Source organism: Aotus nancymaae, unplaced genomic scaffold, assembly GCF_030222135.1.
Source record: "Aotus nancymaae isolate 86718 unplaced genomic scaffold, 86718_ANA_hifiasm-v0.15.2.pri h1tg000019l, whole genome shotgun sequence".
NCBI lineage: Eukaryota > Metazoa > Chordata > Mammalia > Primates > Aotidae > Aotus > Aotus nancymaae.
Window position 1 is genome coordinate 50,975,255 of NW_026988431.1, and position 16,232 is coordinate 50,991,486.

At 34.0% G+C, this 16,232-nt stretch overlaps 1 protein-coding gene and 1 pseudogene across 1 annotated transcript in view; one reads left to right on the forward strand and one right to left on the reverse strand.

The window, feature by feature from the left end:
- The window catches only part of RSRC1 (arginine and serine rich coiled-coil 1), a 405,395-nt gene that overhangs the window by 141,211 nt on the left and 247,952 nt on the right, over positions 1-16,232 (forward strand). The gene's annotated exons all lie outside the window — the stretch shown is intronic.
- Positions 8,448-9,062, reverse strand: LOC105713542 (large ribosomal subunit protein eL15-like; annotated as a pseudogene).

A 16,232-nucleotide genomic window follows, 5' to 3' on the forward strand; every position in this document is an offset into this window, starting at 1 on the left:
TTTCTGATGAGAAGTTAGCTGTAATCTTACAGTTGTTTCATTATATACTGTATCTTTGTTCTCTGGCCTCTTTCCAGGTTTTCTTTTTATCTTTGGCTTTCAGAAATTTGACTATCATGTGTGAGAGAGATTTTTGTTTATGTTTAGCCAAACTGAAAATCTCACTTTTTAGTGAGCTTTTGTCTGTGTAAATCAGTGTTTTCCCCCAAATTTGGGAACTTTTATGCTATTATTTCTTCAGATATTCTGTTTGCTCATTTGTTCTTTTTCTCTTGATGAACCTTACACATATGTTGGACCACTTGCTGTTGTCCTACAGATATCATGAGATCCTATTCATTTTCCTTAATTTTTTTTTCTTTTACTCCAAATTGAGTAACTTATGTTGGTCTGTCTTTAGGTTAACTGATTGTTTGTTTGTTTTCTTTCTTGATTTCATTTCATGAATTTTTAACTATTTTAATTTTAGCTTTAGAATTTCCTTTTTGAAAAAATATAGTTTTCATATATCTGATGAGATTTCCTATCGATTCATTGACATTATTTTTTCCTTCACTATTTAAACAGTTTATAATAACTGCCAATAAATACCTATGTGATAAAACAAACATCTGGTTCACTAATAGTTTTGATTTACTTTTTTCTTATGCTGTTTATTTCCATGTCTGTTTTTTTCTTTTGGCCTAAAAAAAATTATAGTCACTCTGATTTCTGTTGTGTTCTCCTGGGGATTATTATTTTGCTTTGTTTTTGTACTTTCCTCACCTGAAACTATAAAGATCCTTACTATAGGTACTATCTAATATTTCTGTACTGTTAGGCTTCCCACTGTTATATTTTTAGATTGGCCCTGTGGGATAGTCTTTTCTGTTTCTATGTAATTTTATTGTCAGCTAAGAATTTAAGTAGAGATAGAGCTCACTCTGTCTGTTTTGCTTCTGTGGTTGATTGCTTCATTTTTAGCTGCTCTACCAGCTTTATAATCTGTCCTCAGACACTTGAAGTTCTTTGTTCTTCACCTTTCTACCACCAGAGAGATACATGTATTTGGTTAATACACTCAGTTATAGAAAGCATCAAAGGTATATTTCTTTCTAATCTCTGGCTACTATTTTGCTGGATTCCCTGAAAATTTCCCCTGAGTACGTGTAATTTAGCTGTTAGTCAAGGGTTTTGACATAATTTGTATTCATATTTGGGTCATACTCTTTCTGTGGTTCTCTTCTTGCCAGCATTTCCCTTTTACATTTTCTGTGTCCTTTCAGCCCTAAACTTTGATTCTGGAACCTTGAGCCCAAAGGCTGGGGTTTTTTACTATTGTGTTTCTGCAACCATAGCCATAGGAGTGCCCCAACACCAGAAGATAATAAAACAATAAATAAAATAGTAACTCTTCATTTCCAAGTGAGATTTTTGTGATTAGACTATTTGTGGTGGCTTTTTGGATTCTGTTTGGTGTTCATAAATACACTTTTTACCATGTTACTTAGTCATTAAAATTGTTGTCTGTCAGCACTTTTTTTCTGCCACTTCTTCACTATTAGTCTTAATTTTAAGTTGCGTTAAAACAGAACATTTAATAATACTGCAACTTGAGATAATTTTTATACTAAAGATTAAATTTATGTCTCTACTGCATATCATTTATAAATGCATGACATTCTTGAACATTTTTAGTAATCATAATGTATTTCCTCTGTTATTTTAAACATTGAAAAATATTATTTGAGGTATTTCCCTTTCATTCAAAATACGTAATTATATGAGACTATCATTTCCCCACAACCAATTTGAAAAAGGTTATAATCTTAAATTTTTGCTACTTGATTAGGCAACAAAAAAGGATGATATTTTGATTTTTATTTCTTAAATATTATCATTAAAGTTGAACATCTTTTTATAGAGTGATAGCTCATTTATTTTTTTCTTGGTGAATTGCCAGTTAATTTTCATTTTTAATTATTCTGTTATATTGTTCACCTTTTTATATACTACTTTGGTATTTAAAAGCTCTTTATGAATTATGGGCATTCATTTCAGATATGTTTAAAATATCCAAGCGTGTGTCTAAATGACATTTAGAAAATTATTTCATTAGTTTTCTTCATTAAAATTTTTGTGGTAAGTTAATATAACTATTGTTAGTTTATGGTGTATGATATATGAGAACCTTTTTGAAGTTTTACCATATTCTCAAATTTTGAAAGCCTTTTAAATATTTCATTTTTACATGCTAATTAAGTTTATCTCCCTTCTACCTTACTCATTTGATAATGAAGTTTATTTTCCCTACTACCATGCTTTTAGTATTTTCAGAAAACAGATTTCTTATTTTACCTGTTCTTAAGGAATTAATCCTGTTTTTTTGTTGTTGTTTCTTTTGAGATCTTGAAGATATCAGAACAAATTCTAATGTAATTTATGAAGAACTTCTTTTAACTAAAGAAATTGAAAGCCAATGTTTACTATGCTAGTAGATATCTCTCTAAGTTAGAAGCTGTATTTCTTTAGACAGAAGATTTTCTTTTCCTGGTACCAGTGTGAGTAATGGATAGAAGCAACTGCATATGTAATTCAGTACACCAGGTTGCTTGCTGGAACCTGCTTGAGGCTCTCGGTAAAGCTTCCAAGGCTTGTGCTGTTCCTCGAACACTCTTCATTGGTCTTCCAATAGTTGATGTATAGGAGATCCCTCATACTCCCTGCTGCCTTTGCTGCTGTGTTTGCTTAACGCTAACCCCAGGGATCTAATAAGGGAAAGAGGCTGCAGCAGGACAGCTTGAAGCTGCAAGATCAAACATTTCTACCTCCCGAGTTAACCATCATCTTGGAACCCAACAAAAGGATAGGGTACCCCAATGACAGGGAGACTTTAGTATCCTCACCCTGCATGGGAACTGATTCACAATACTAAGCTCTAATAGAATTGTGTTCTGCCAGCAGCTTTGTGTTTGTAGGGTTCTTTAGGAATTTGTAATGTCACGGATTGGTTTTACACATTGTGGTCATGTATTTCCATCATAATTTATTGAGCATACCATAATACTCACTGTTTACTTTGTGTGTTAACATGTTTGGTACCAAGGGTTTAAAATTTGGAATAGTAAGATTTTCTGAACATTATTGTCATTTTATAATACCATGCAAGTTTTAAAAAATATATAATAGATTTAAGTATAGGCATATATGTTTTAAATTTCCTGGTTTTCTGCTATAACTTAAATTTTATAAGGACTTTAAAGTATACAGATTCATTATAATTTGTTCACAATGACAAACTTTAGATTATTAATCTAAAATTTAAATATTAGTGACCAAGTCTACCTGATAATGTAAAACTTTCTGAATTATTTTCCCATACATTTTTTTCCTCCATCCTTTTGTAATTTATTTTAAAAATAGGGATAACTTTTACCTTTTGGATAATAAATGGCTAGTCAGACTGAAACTTGGAAGAATTGGGTGAACTTAGGCTGCTTCAGAAGGACTTCTCCCTTTTATAAAAGGATTATCCCCATGTCATATGGAATTCATGAAGTCATCCGAATTTTAAAATTTAAGCATGTAGCCTTTGTAGTCATAAACATGAATGTTCTAACTTCTTAAAGCCTTTAGATATAAAATACACTAATTTTTTTTGAAGTAATGATTTTAGAAGGACTTTAAGTCCTTCATAGGACATTTGTACTATGAGTTTTAAAAATCCATATTTCCTCTAATAAGGGATTATAAAAGGATTAAAAGTCTTCACTGGAGATTATGATTTACATAGGCAATATATAGCAATATTATTTCCTGAATTGAGGGAGTAGGTGGGGAAAGATTAATTGTTGCTATTGTTAAATAGGCTTGAATAATAAATTATGATTCATACACAGATGGTTTTTATAAATTTACACTGATGTTAGATGGATTTGATGGTTATAGGACCACATGAGCAGTCATGGTAGAGATTTTAATATTCTTTTACTCTCATAGACTATAGTTTAAAAATGGCCTAATTGTCTATTACTAGTGGATACATGTAAGTCTTTGCACTCTATATTTTTTGTATGAAGCAAAAATATGTTTCTTTTTTAGATGTGTAGTTTCAATGTTTTTGCAAAAATAATTGTATAGCTATCTTAGCTACATTTGTTTATAAAATTAAGTTAAATCACGAAATAGTAAAAACTTTTATAATGCTTTTTGATAAATACATTATAAAGATACACCTATCTAAAATTCATTTTCATTGAACTAGGAATGATTTGGAAAGATATTTTAACCTTTTTAGGTGTACAAGTCATTATAAAAACACCAAGAATTAAATATGAAATTTTAAACACCGTCATTTTACCCAAAATATAGGTGAGTAATCTAAGAAACTGACATGAGTTACCATGAGATAAGGAGGAGATTGGTCAATATTGTCTTTTGAATATAATAGCATTGTATTTCCATAGAATCATTTTAATAATTTTTTTAATGTGCATTGATAATTTAAAAAATGAAACTGCTTTTGCACTTTTCTCATATGCCAACTATTTTCTTTTTTCCAACGGATTAAGGGCCTAAAGGAATAGAGGAAGTGAATGGACACTGATGTTTCAAAATATCTCATTTTGCCTAAAAGCAAGTACCGGCAGATAAATGCCCATAAAGGGATTTCTTTCTTAAGCCCCGTGGATTTTTTCCCCCGCACAACTTTTTGTGTGAGTTAGAAATGAAAACCATTCATCTAGTGCCCCAAAGAACGGCCTTATTGAATGGAATAACAGTGTAATGTACCATTGAAGGCAGGATTGAAAGTGATTATCTTGTTAACTCTTGACAGTTACCGCCAGCTTGAAATGGAACCGGCAGGCTTGATTTGCAAATGAATTAGAGGTTTTTCATTTTGTGCCAGGATCATCTTTTTATATTCTGATATGACAGATGCTATGTTCCAGGCTTTTGTTTTTCTTCTGATTTATACTTGCAAATAAAAAACAAAAGATTATTATAGTCATTTTATTTGCATCTTTTCTCTTGGAGTTTATTCTTTGTGTAGAAGTTTTTTTTTTTTTTTTTTTTTTTTTTTTTTTTGAGACGGAGTTTCGCTCTTGTTACCCAGGCTGGAGTGCAATGGCGCGATCTCGGCTCACCGCAACCTCCGCCTCCTGGGTTCAGGCAATTCTCCTGCCTCAGCCTCCTGAGTAGCTGGGATTACAGGCACACGCCACCGTGCCCAGCTAATTTTTTTTTTGTATTAGTAGAGACGGGGTTTCACAATGTTGGCCAGGATGGTCTCGATCTCTCGACCTCGTGATCCACCCGCCTCGGCCTCCCAAAGTGCTGGGATTACAGGCTTGAGCCACCGCGCCCGGCCAGAAGTTTTTAATCTTATGTTTTTCAGAAAAAAAAATTTAAGACTAGTATTGTTTTTTTCCGGAATTAAATTTGATTAAGTACAGTAGCAATTGGGTGAGAAGAAAGATTATATGGGCTTTCAAGGAATAGAAAATAGTTGCAAACAGAATACTGTAGTTAGTAAAAATTGAAACTTTTGGCTTAATTTAGTATCTTTTTCACCCCTTGGTAGCTATTGATGTAAATTCAAACTTCTGAAGATGTTTCAAGAATGGTACAAGAAACTCCCATATACCCTTTATGTAGATTCATCAGTTATTTACATTTTCCACCCACTTATTTTATTATCTCTTCCTCCCCCTCCTCCTCCAACTGTTTATAAATGTACATTTTCTTAGCTAAAGAAGAATATATTGGAAACGTTGTTCCCCTTTACTAATAAATGGTATATATAAGATTAAATACATTGTCTTATGTAGCTATGAGTACTAGATTTTGTGAAGTTTAAAAAAAAAGAACTGTTTTTGTGTTTTTATCTTCTGATATTAGTGGAAATCAATATGCAGGTTTTAATCCACACGGTCATAATGTTTCTGTTTATATTCAGAAATCATCTCAGTGGCGTATGGCAATTTTAATGCATTATTAATGTATAACTTATAAACATAGAACTTTGTTTTATTAGTTCAGATAGTTTTTATTATTGCAGGGTTTATATAGTTAAAACTTGCTTGTTCCATTTAGTATTAAATATTCAAGGTAGTACACATACCTGACCCTAGTCAAAGTCATACACATTTTCCATTCATAAAGGTCTTTACACATACATATGTACACACACATTCATCTTCTTGTGGAGTTAGGCTAAATATTTTTTAATTGTTATCTATGTATTCAAAATGTAAGATTATGTAAGTATTTTCTTTTTTCTCTGCAAACAGTCATATTTTCTTCTGTTGTACAAATCTTAATAAAATATGGAACTCACGGATAAATTATCTGCCATTCTACCACAATGGCTTTTCAGTATGAACATTAGCATGAGGTCTATTTCCTGTAATACAAAGTCTAGGCATTCAGAACATGTATTACACTGATATGATATATTGAGAACCTTTATAAAAATGTCAGTGCATTTATAAGGTCTGATTAATTGGGTTGGCGAGCATACCATCCTAAATAAGTGTTACTCTAAGTCTACTGTCTTTGAGTTAAAACATGACAATAATCTTGGAGGAAAAATATGTAGATTGAGTTGAGAAGCAAGCAGGGACATTTCTTAATATTCCTTCTTTGGATTCCATTCATTCTCTCTGTCTTTCACTCTTACTCTCACTCTCTCAGGCTCTCTCTTTCTCACGGTAGTTGCTTGAGTCATGTTTACTGACTGTCTTAAGCTTTGTGAAATGTATAGTTGTTTTTTACAGTATAACACTACACAGATTTAAATATTAAAATTTTTATCTTAAACATGGTATTGACCCTTAACTTAAAATGGAAACATTCAGTGTTAACTGAAGCCATTTGATATTGTTTATGTATTTTAAGAATTCTGTTTATATATTATATAATAAACAGTATCCTTATAATGAATGAGATTTAAACAGTATATTTTAATGTTTGGAAATACGAATTTTAAGGGTATACTGAAGTGCTGAGAATGTGTTTGGGATTTCATATAACCTGTTCTATAAAAATTCAATGCCTATAAAACTGATTATTCAACATTATGCTAAATTATCTTTAATTAATGAAGAAAAAGCCATTTTTCTCCAGTGTACTGGAATGATTCTTTCTGATTTTGCCAAGTTTAGTCTTTTTTTTTTTGTTTAATAGACATTTAGTCCTTTAGTTGAGCAACCCCTACACAATCAAAATGTATGACTTAAGATCTTTTCTTTTTTTGAGAAGAAATTTAGATCTCAAGAACTTTTATGAACTTGCTGTGAGTTCCTGGAACTTAATTCACTGAGCCTTTTGAAACTTCTAGAGAAGACAGGAGAAAATTGGTTCAGAGAAACAAGCATTTAAATTAAGTCAGCAAAGTCAGAATTTAGAATTGGGTAATTCCTTTTCTACATTTCCTTTACACTCAAATTCACCCTGGAAAACAGTAGTCTACCCTCCTGGAAGACACGATGCAAACAGAAATGCAGTGTGGTGGTATACTTAGAGTGAAAGTGGGCGCACAAGTGATGACCCAAATATGTGGAATTGAAAGGATTTTTAGGGTAGTTTGGCCAGGAACAAGAGAAATAACTGCAGAAAACACGTACGGTTGGAAACCGTGAACTTCTATGACTTTTTCTGTAGCCTGTGGGAGTAGACAGAGTGGATAACCCAAGAAGTTTCTAAGACTGACTGGACTAAGAATGAGGTACTTAAAGCCAACTACTTCCCCCTAGTGTGACTGAAGGGATTTAATAATGATCACAAATTAGTGTTACAGTTAGGTATTTTAAGGTTGACTTCTAAGCTCACACTTGAAAGGTATTTATCTAATGGCCACTGGCTCGCCAGCTTCCCACCCTAGTATTGATTGCTAGCTTACTAACTTTAAGGCTAATAATTTTATCTAATATTCAATTTCAAAACACACCAGTGTAAATACCACTTCCATTGACTGTTGAATGCCACGAAACCCTGGCACTGGGCCAGGAGCTTTCTATGTGAACTTAAAATGGTACTGTGGAGATTGAGGCAATTTTCCTTAGGGTAACCCAACCACTTGAAAGTAAACCAACAGAGCATTGCCATCACCCCAATAAAGCTGCAGGTTTTATCACAGGCACCAGACAAATCTATAGGGCTAATTTCCATACTTCTCTTTTAAAGAATTTATTTTAAACCTATTATACCACACAGTATGTTTTATACACTGAAATATAACTCCCAAATAAGATGAAGCAAAGAAAAAAAAGTTTATCTTATTAGAAACATGATACACCATCACTTATTGTCTTCAAAGATTATTGCACTTTAACTTTCTTGATTTGACAAAGCATTCATTAAACAATCTGCAGACTAGTTTTAATAGACAAATAACACCTGTAAGCAGACATGATTGACTGTCCTAAATTGTTTATTAGGTATGAATTTTACAAGCTTTACTTATATTAGCTATAACGGTGGAGCTGGAGAGTATTGTGCCTTCTCCAAGCTGCCCGGTGAGGACCACGCATCAAATGGTGGAACTCATGGCCCTTTCCAAGGTCATGGCTCTTTCGACCTGCGGATGTCAAGCCCACACATCTCCCTGTGCTTGTGGACTGGTTTGATGATCCATTGGGTGTCAGGATTTCTTCTGATAGTTTTATGGAATGGATCAATGAGGATAACCTCAAAAAAATTTGTATGTGGAATCTTTACCAACCGAGTAAGAATTCAGGACTCTTAGAGCCCCACAGTGGCATCCAGCTCGCTTCTCTGTAACGGACTGAAGGCTTGAGAAAACTTTAGCTGGTTAACACCATAATGGACAGGCTTGCCTTAAGTTGCACTCTTAGGAACTGGATGTTTTCGGCCACCACGGTGAATATGAACCCTATAAGTAAGGTAACCTTGCTTGGCCTTGTAGCTCAGTCAGCGTGCTTTATCAGGCCAGGTGGGGCAGCAAGCCCTGTGGAGAGCAGAGAGCTGGCATTACTGCCAGCAGTGGACCCTCAGAATGAAAGCACATGACATCACTGCTTCTTCCTCCGTAGCTCCTGGATGTACTTGTACACACCCATCTTGGCTTACCTGATGGCTGCCACCTGATGGAAAGGCACCAAGGTTAGTCATTATATAGAATAATTAATATTATCTTTTTTCATGTTATCCTCTTTTCTCACACTCTCAGTTTGTAAAGAGTTGAATTGATGTTGTGGAAGACAAAATTTGTCTATTTCAGTATTTCTCTTATTGGTCCTATAGTTTCTTTTTTTAAAATAATCATATTCTCTAGTTTTTCAACCAATATTTTTATTAACTAAAATTAATACAATATTACCCTTTTTGATAGCAGACTAAAAGCAGATGGAAGAAGTTGATGATGTTCTCAGCTTTTAAATTCAGCTCTCCTTTTTATTTTGTTGCATTTTATTTCTTATATCTGTCATTTGTCTTTTGGATTTTGAAATGCTATCAGTATTTATCTTAGTGATTATCATGCAGATATCAAAATGAGAAGAAAACACATTTTCTTTTGCCTTTGGCTTCCTATCCCCCCATTTCCCAAAGTCAAAATAACCTCATATGGATATATAGTTGGAACACAAGTAGAATTTAAATGATTTAGACCAGAGATCAGTAAACTTTTTCAGCAAAGGGCTAAATAATGTATAGATATTTAGGGTTTGTGTGCTAACAGGCAAAATTGAAGATATCCTGTAAACATAGAACTGTAACAAGAGAGAAAATGTCCACAGTTTTTGGATAAAATTCAAAGTGTATTAATAATTATTGAGCACAATTTTTTGTAGTTAAAAGTGCATGAATTTGAAAAATGAAATTCCTTTTTGGGAGCTAGCATTTTACTTAATTGGGGTTCTAAATTAATGTTCTCTGTTACCAGAATTGATTACAAACATTTATCTGTTAATACCGATCTATAGTGAGATTTTAAACATTTCATCTTTGAAAATGTCTTCACACAGATAGGTACTACCAAATTTGATTGCAATCTATGATCACATTCATTGCTTAGAAGGCATTTATAAAATTCTGTTAGATTATTTTCTTGATTTTTTTTTTATTTTAGGTATTATATTGCAGATTAATCAATTCCAATTGAAGTAGAAGCTCCTCAGTTCTGCAGTTAAGTGGATTTGGGAACGTGGAAATTTTCTTTGCATTTACATTAAGGGCAGAAAAACACTGCTGGAGCTGTAATTTGAGGTCAAAAAAGATAACTCCTTGGCTGGGCGTGGTGGCTCATGCCTGTAATCCCAGCACTTTGGGAGGCCGAGGCGGGTGGATCACGAGGTCAAGAGATCAAGACCATCCTGGTCAACGCGGTGAAACCCCGTCTCTACTAAAAATACAAAAATTAGTCGGGCATGGTGGCTCACGCCTATAGTCCCAGCACTCGGGAGGCTGAGGCAGGAGAATTGGTTGAACCCAGAAGGCAGAGGTTGCAGTGAGCTGAGATCGCGCCATTGCACTCCAGCCTGGGTAACAAGTGTGAAACTCCGTCTCAAAAAAAAAAAAAAAAAAAAAAAGATACTCCTTGAAATGTGTGTTGGAATGAATATCTTCTTTTAACTTTTGATAGCATGGGAGGTATATAAGGCAGTTTGACATTACTTTGTGATTCAGGCAACATCAGTTGTTACTGCAGTGGCTTTACTGTGGCTTTTACTGTGGTAATTTTGCATATAAGCACCATTTTGCCTTGAAATTTTAGGTTGAGCTCATTAAGAAACGTTTTTATTTTTACTTTTTAATTTTTTGTTTTAAAGACAAGGTCTCACTCTGTTGCCAGTCTTATGTGCAGTGGCAGGATCATGGCTCACTGCAGCCTTTGGAACTCTTGAACTGAAGCAGTCTTCTCACTCATCTCCTACGTAATAGTTGGGATTACAGGCATATAATGTTCCTTTGCCCGGCTAAGGAACATTATTATGTATACTGCTAAAACTAAAAGTGGTTTAGGATAAAAGTCTCCTCAGCCAGAAAAATTTCAGCATTGATTCTTAATGTGAAACATCACAATTAGACTTTACCACTGTTAAGACATCGAACGGCTGCCATGTGTTAGAGTAATCAGGATATTCAATGTGTATTTCTGTCAAAAAAATCGTACAACTAACAATGGACAAGTCTACAAGAGCAAATGAGGTTCACTCTTGACACTACTAGTTGTATACCACATTTTACATTCAGATATTTTTACAAAGTATTTGCTGACGAATAATGCAGCGAATAACTGTAGGTTTTAAATTTTCACAGATTTAACATTCTACAAGCTTTGTAGCATTGTCCAACTAAGCCTCTTTCCACTCTCTATTGTTAACTACCATGATATGTAACACATCTTAGCAGATTCCACATCAGATTGCACTGAATGAGTGCTCAATTTTATTGAAAATATTATCATGTTCTAAGCATAAAATTCCTAGAAGCTAATTCTTAAATCATTCCACATTCAGCATTGACTCCTCAAATAAACAGATGAGCAGAATCTCTGACATCTGTGGACTCATGAAGAGCCAAGCAAAACCACTTGGACTCATTTGCCTTATCTCTTCATTGGACATATTGATGATATTCTCTGTGTCTTCAACATTTTGAGCAGCTGTGCTTGCTGAATGGCCAATGCTTTTAAGCAAGTTTATTTTCTCTAGACACTCTTCTTTGGTTGCAGGTAAACACTAATTAAGTCATCTTTGGTAAATTGCTTTCATTGGTTGGTTGACAAATGTACCACTCAGAAACTCATTTTTATTTTTTTATTTTTGTAAAGAAATTCTACTGTGCTGAGATATTCCATTTTGAATATTCTAACTTTTTGGACTATTGCTTTCCCGTGTCTCGGAAAGACTGTTAAAGAGAGTTTAGTCAAGTATATGTTATTTTTTCAGCAGAGCTATATCGCCATTGTATAATAACCACAATGAATTGCCATTTAATTTGATAGAATAGTCCACACTTCACTGTGCCTTAAAAATGATATTTGAAGGCTCCTTTTCTATTCTTTTCTCATTTTTATATGACTGTCATACGCTGGTATTAAAAATTAAATGTCACATTACAGCAATTCATAAGGCCCTCGAAACTCCTATTAGTTATGCTGTGTTACTGTGATTTTTTTGTGTCCTGAGCAGCAGTGCAAACTAATGAGAGTGCCATCCATGATTTCTGTTGCAGCTCCTCAGCTATTGTTAATAGCATTGAAGCAGTCATAGAAATACATAAAAGAATGAGTGTGGCTGTGTCCCAACAAAACTTTATATATTGACACTGAGATTTCAATTTCAGTAATATTTATATGTCACAAAATATTATTATTTTAATTTTTTCCCAGCCATTTAAGAATGTAAAAACTATTTTGACTCATGTGCTGTACAAAAATAGGTAACAGGCTGGATTTGGTCTATGGGCTATAGTTTGCTGATCCCTGATTTGTACTTTCAGCTTAATAGAATAAGATGCTGTACTTTTAAATTCTCTATTGGCCTTTAAATATTACTAACATTTGGTGAAAACTGTCCATGAATTGAATATAGGCTGTTTTTTTATTTTATGCAGGTAGATATAAAATCATTTGTTGTGAGAAAGTAATTCCTAGAAGAATCTTCATTTGTATTGTCACTTTATGTGAACTAGAAAAAAACAAAAGTCTTTCTTATATACAGTGCTATTTCAAGCCTCTAAGACTTCCCACTTGCCACTTCCTCCTTCCTAGATATAAGTTGTGCTTATTGAGCTTATATTCTATTAGGAAAGATTGCAAGTAAATAAATAAACATAGATTATGTAGAACTGTTGGGTAGCTTATGTAATCAGTGGAAACTCTGGAAAACCAGGTTGTGAAAATTGACAGGAAAAGAAGCCTTGCAGCTGGTGTTACTGCTTGTGTGTGCCATAGAACCAGTATGGGTAGTATACAGGCACTGGCACCACCACCGCCTCTGACATTGCTGCCACTGAACTTAAGCCCTGTTGCCACTATCACCTAGAATAATCTTTTTATTCTTGTCTTTAACTCTTTATTTAGAGTTCCTAGTATAATTCCTGTCTTCCTGTATTTGGAATACTTTGGATTCAAAGCTCACCAAATTTGGAATGGTATTCAGATTCTGGGTAGCTTAAAAAGCATGACAAATACACTGAAGAAGAAGGCTATAATGAGCGAGCATGACAGTAGAATAAAATGAGGGAAGAATTCCTTGAGCTTCTAAACCAATACTTGTTTTCCTTTCATTTTATCTTATAGGTCCCTGTATTAACTTCTGAAATATTTTTCATGTCACATATTTACTAATTAATTAAACTATTAGTAAGTAATGATTAGCTACTAATTATATATTTGTGCAATGGTTTTTATACCTGTCTTTAAGCTCCACATGACCTAGTCTACGTTGTTCCTAATTGTATCCACAATACCTATCACAGAATCTGGCCCAGAGATAGATAGTGCGCAGCAATAGTTGAATGAATAAATAAGGTTTATGTGTGTGTGGTGGGGGGCAAATCATGATGACTCCAGTGAAAAGGAATTGAGGAGTTTTGAGGTTGAGAATGAAATGATTCATTTATATAAGATTAGACTGGCTGTTTTGTATTAGGTAGATGAGATTGAAACAACAGTCAAAGTGGGGAAAATAGCTATGACAGAATTAAGAAAGATTAGGTTGGAGGTCATGGCAGTTGAATTAGGGTGGTGGCAGTTGATACAAATATAGATAGTTTTTATGATTATTTAAGAGGTGGAATCAATAGGACTAAGTATAAATTCTATTTGTGAAGTGGTTGACTGAGCAAAAAGATTAATGATATGATCCTTTTCTGAAATAGGAAATAATGAAAAGGATCAGTTTTGAAGGAGGAACACAAGAATTTAGTTTTGGATCTATTGAGCATAAGCTTTTTTTTTTTTTTTTTTGATACCCAAATAGAGATGTCAGTTAGACAACAGGATAAATGAATCTGGAGCTTATGAATGATATGCATTTTTTCCCACATCTAGGTTGCTATTAATGCTGTGTGTACGGGTGATGTGAGATGGATTAAGAAGAAAGTATAGCATAAGACTAGGGCCCAGGACTGATCCTTGGGGAGCTCTTCCCTTTGGTGGCTAGAGAGAAGAGCATGAAGCTACAAGAGTCTTGAAGAGCCATTTTTTTTTCTAGAAATGTAGAAAACCTGAATGATATAATATTATATAAGACAAGTGAGGAAGGGCTATGAAGTGTTGAACATGAGCTCAGCATAGGCATATCAACATGAATATGAATGTTGGACAGTATCAAATGATTCTAAGAATTGTATAAAGAAAAGGATATAAAGTAGACTTTGGATTTGGTAACATGAGGGAACCACTGATAACTTTAGCCAAGAGTTAATTTTTGGATGTAGTAGGAGGTAGGAATGGGGAGATAGAGTGTGTGTATAGTTTTCTCTTTCAAAAAGTTGAACTGAAGGGAAGCAGATAAGTAAGATGATAGCTGAGGAAACTGGTTCCAGGCCAAAATTCTATGTGTGACCAATCAGACCTAACCATTGGCAATTACAGGGTTTTACCTGGCCTCATGGAATAAAGCTGCCTTCCTCCTCCTGAACTTGGTACACAGCCAGTGCTTTGCAGTTTTCTGGAGGGAGATGCAGCCAATGACTCAGCCATACACACCTCCCCACCCCCTGCCCTGTCTATGCTTATCAAAAAGCTTCATGTGGTAACAAACCAGGTTTACCTAAGCAAATAATTAACTTGGGAAATGGATACCTACATAGAAGCCACGTAAAATAATTACTGATGATTAAGTGCCAGACTATTGGGAGTTTTTTTATAAGGGCAATGCAGTTGACCTTGGCATCCACAGATTTAATATTCTGTCTATTCAAAATGATGTGGCCTGTTGTATGTGAGAACGTGTAATTTTTGTGTGGCATGACTTAAAGCCTGTGTTCTGAGAAGATGCTGTGATGGAGTCATGTAACTTAGCTGATGAATAAGGCCTGCTAACTGCTCAGCACTGTTCTCACAGTGGCTTTGTTTTCTTCTGATGTTAATATATTGCGCATTCCTCATCAAAGGTCTGTGTAGTAATGATGATGTCAACAATAATTAGTAATAATTGCTAAGTGCAGTGTACTGAGCACTTTACATGCATTGTTGCATTTTCAACTTGGGACATTTGCAAAGATCCTAGCACTTACCCACTAAATGTCAGGAAGGACTGTTAAGTTTAGAGATTTAAGAAATTATTATGAACAAAGGAGTGGTGGGAGTTTAATTGGTTCTTGTACAATAAATATAAGAATTTGGAGATTTTGAGAGGAGGAGAATATTGTTTTAGGTAGTAAATGCATAAGCAAAATTATGGAGGCGATAATGAGTTCACCATTTCTGTTTGTCTCATGCATTGCGACCATTACTGTGTTCATTATCTCTATTGCAGTTTCACATTCTCCATCTCTAAGTTGAATTCATCTGAGTCTTAGATAATCACATACCAAAATTAGGAAGATTCTATTTGTATTAAATGATGTAGATGATATAAAGGTGAACAAAAACGTAGACAAGGTCTTTAAAGTGAACACTAGAGGTAAAAGGCATGTACATAAAAATTTATGATTACAGGAAAAATGTGAGCTGAATGTAGACCCAGGATTTTTTTAAAAGTACTTTTTAAATTGGACTAACAATTTTTTTTTCATGGAAGACACTTTAGCAAACATACAAACAATTAGAATGAACAAAAAAAGCACTCCGAATCCCAGTGTCAAATACTATTTACTTTTTATCTTTTTAGATAAACACACATGTACCACACTGTGCACAAGGATGTATAAAACTTAGCCTCTTACATTTTGTAACGTGCTTTAAAAAAAAAAACAAAAAACTCAGCTTGCTATAACGCAAGACCATCTCATGAAAATATATAACTATGTCATAATTGTTAATGGCTATATAGTTTTCTGTTGCATGGATATTATATTTTAGTCAACAGTTTGCCATTATTGGGCATTTAGTTGCCAGTTTTTTGGTTTTTTGTTTTTTTTTAATATTAAATGCAATGTAGTGATTAATATTATGTGAATGTATCATTGGGATAAACTTAGAGAAGTTGACTGTGAGGCAAAGACTTAATGTGTATTATTGAGAATTTTGATACATTCTCCCAATTGCCCTCCAGAAAACCTGTGTTATTTTCTGCTTCCACTGGCAGTGCACGAGTATACGTGATTCTCAGCAC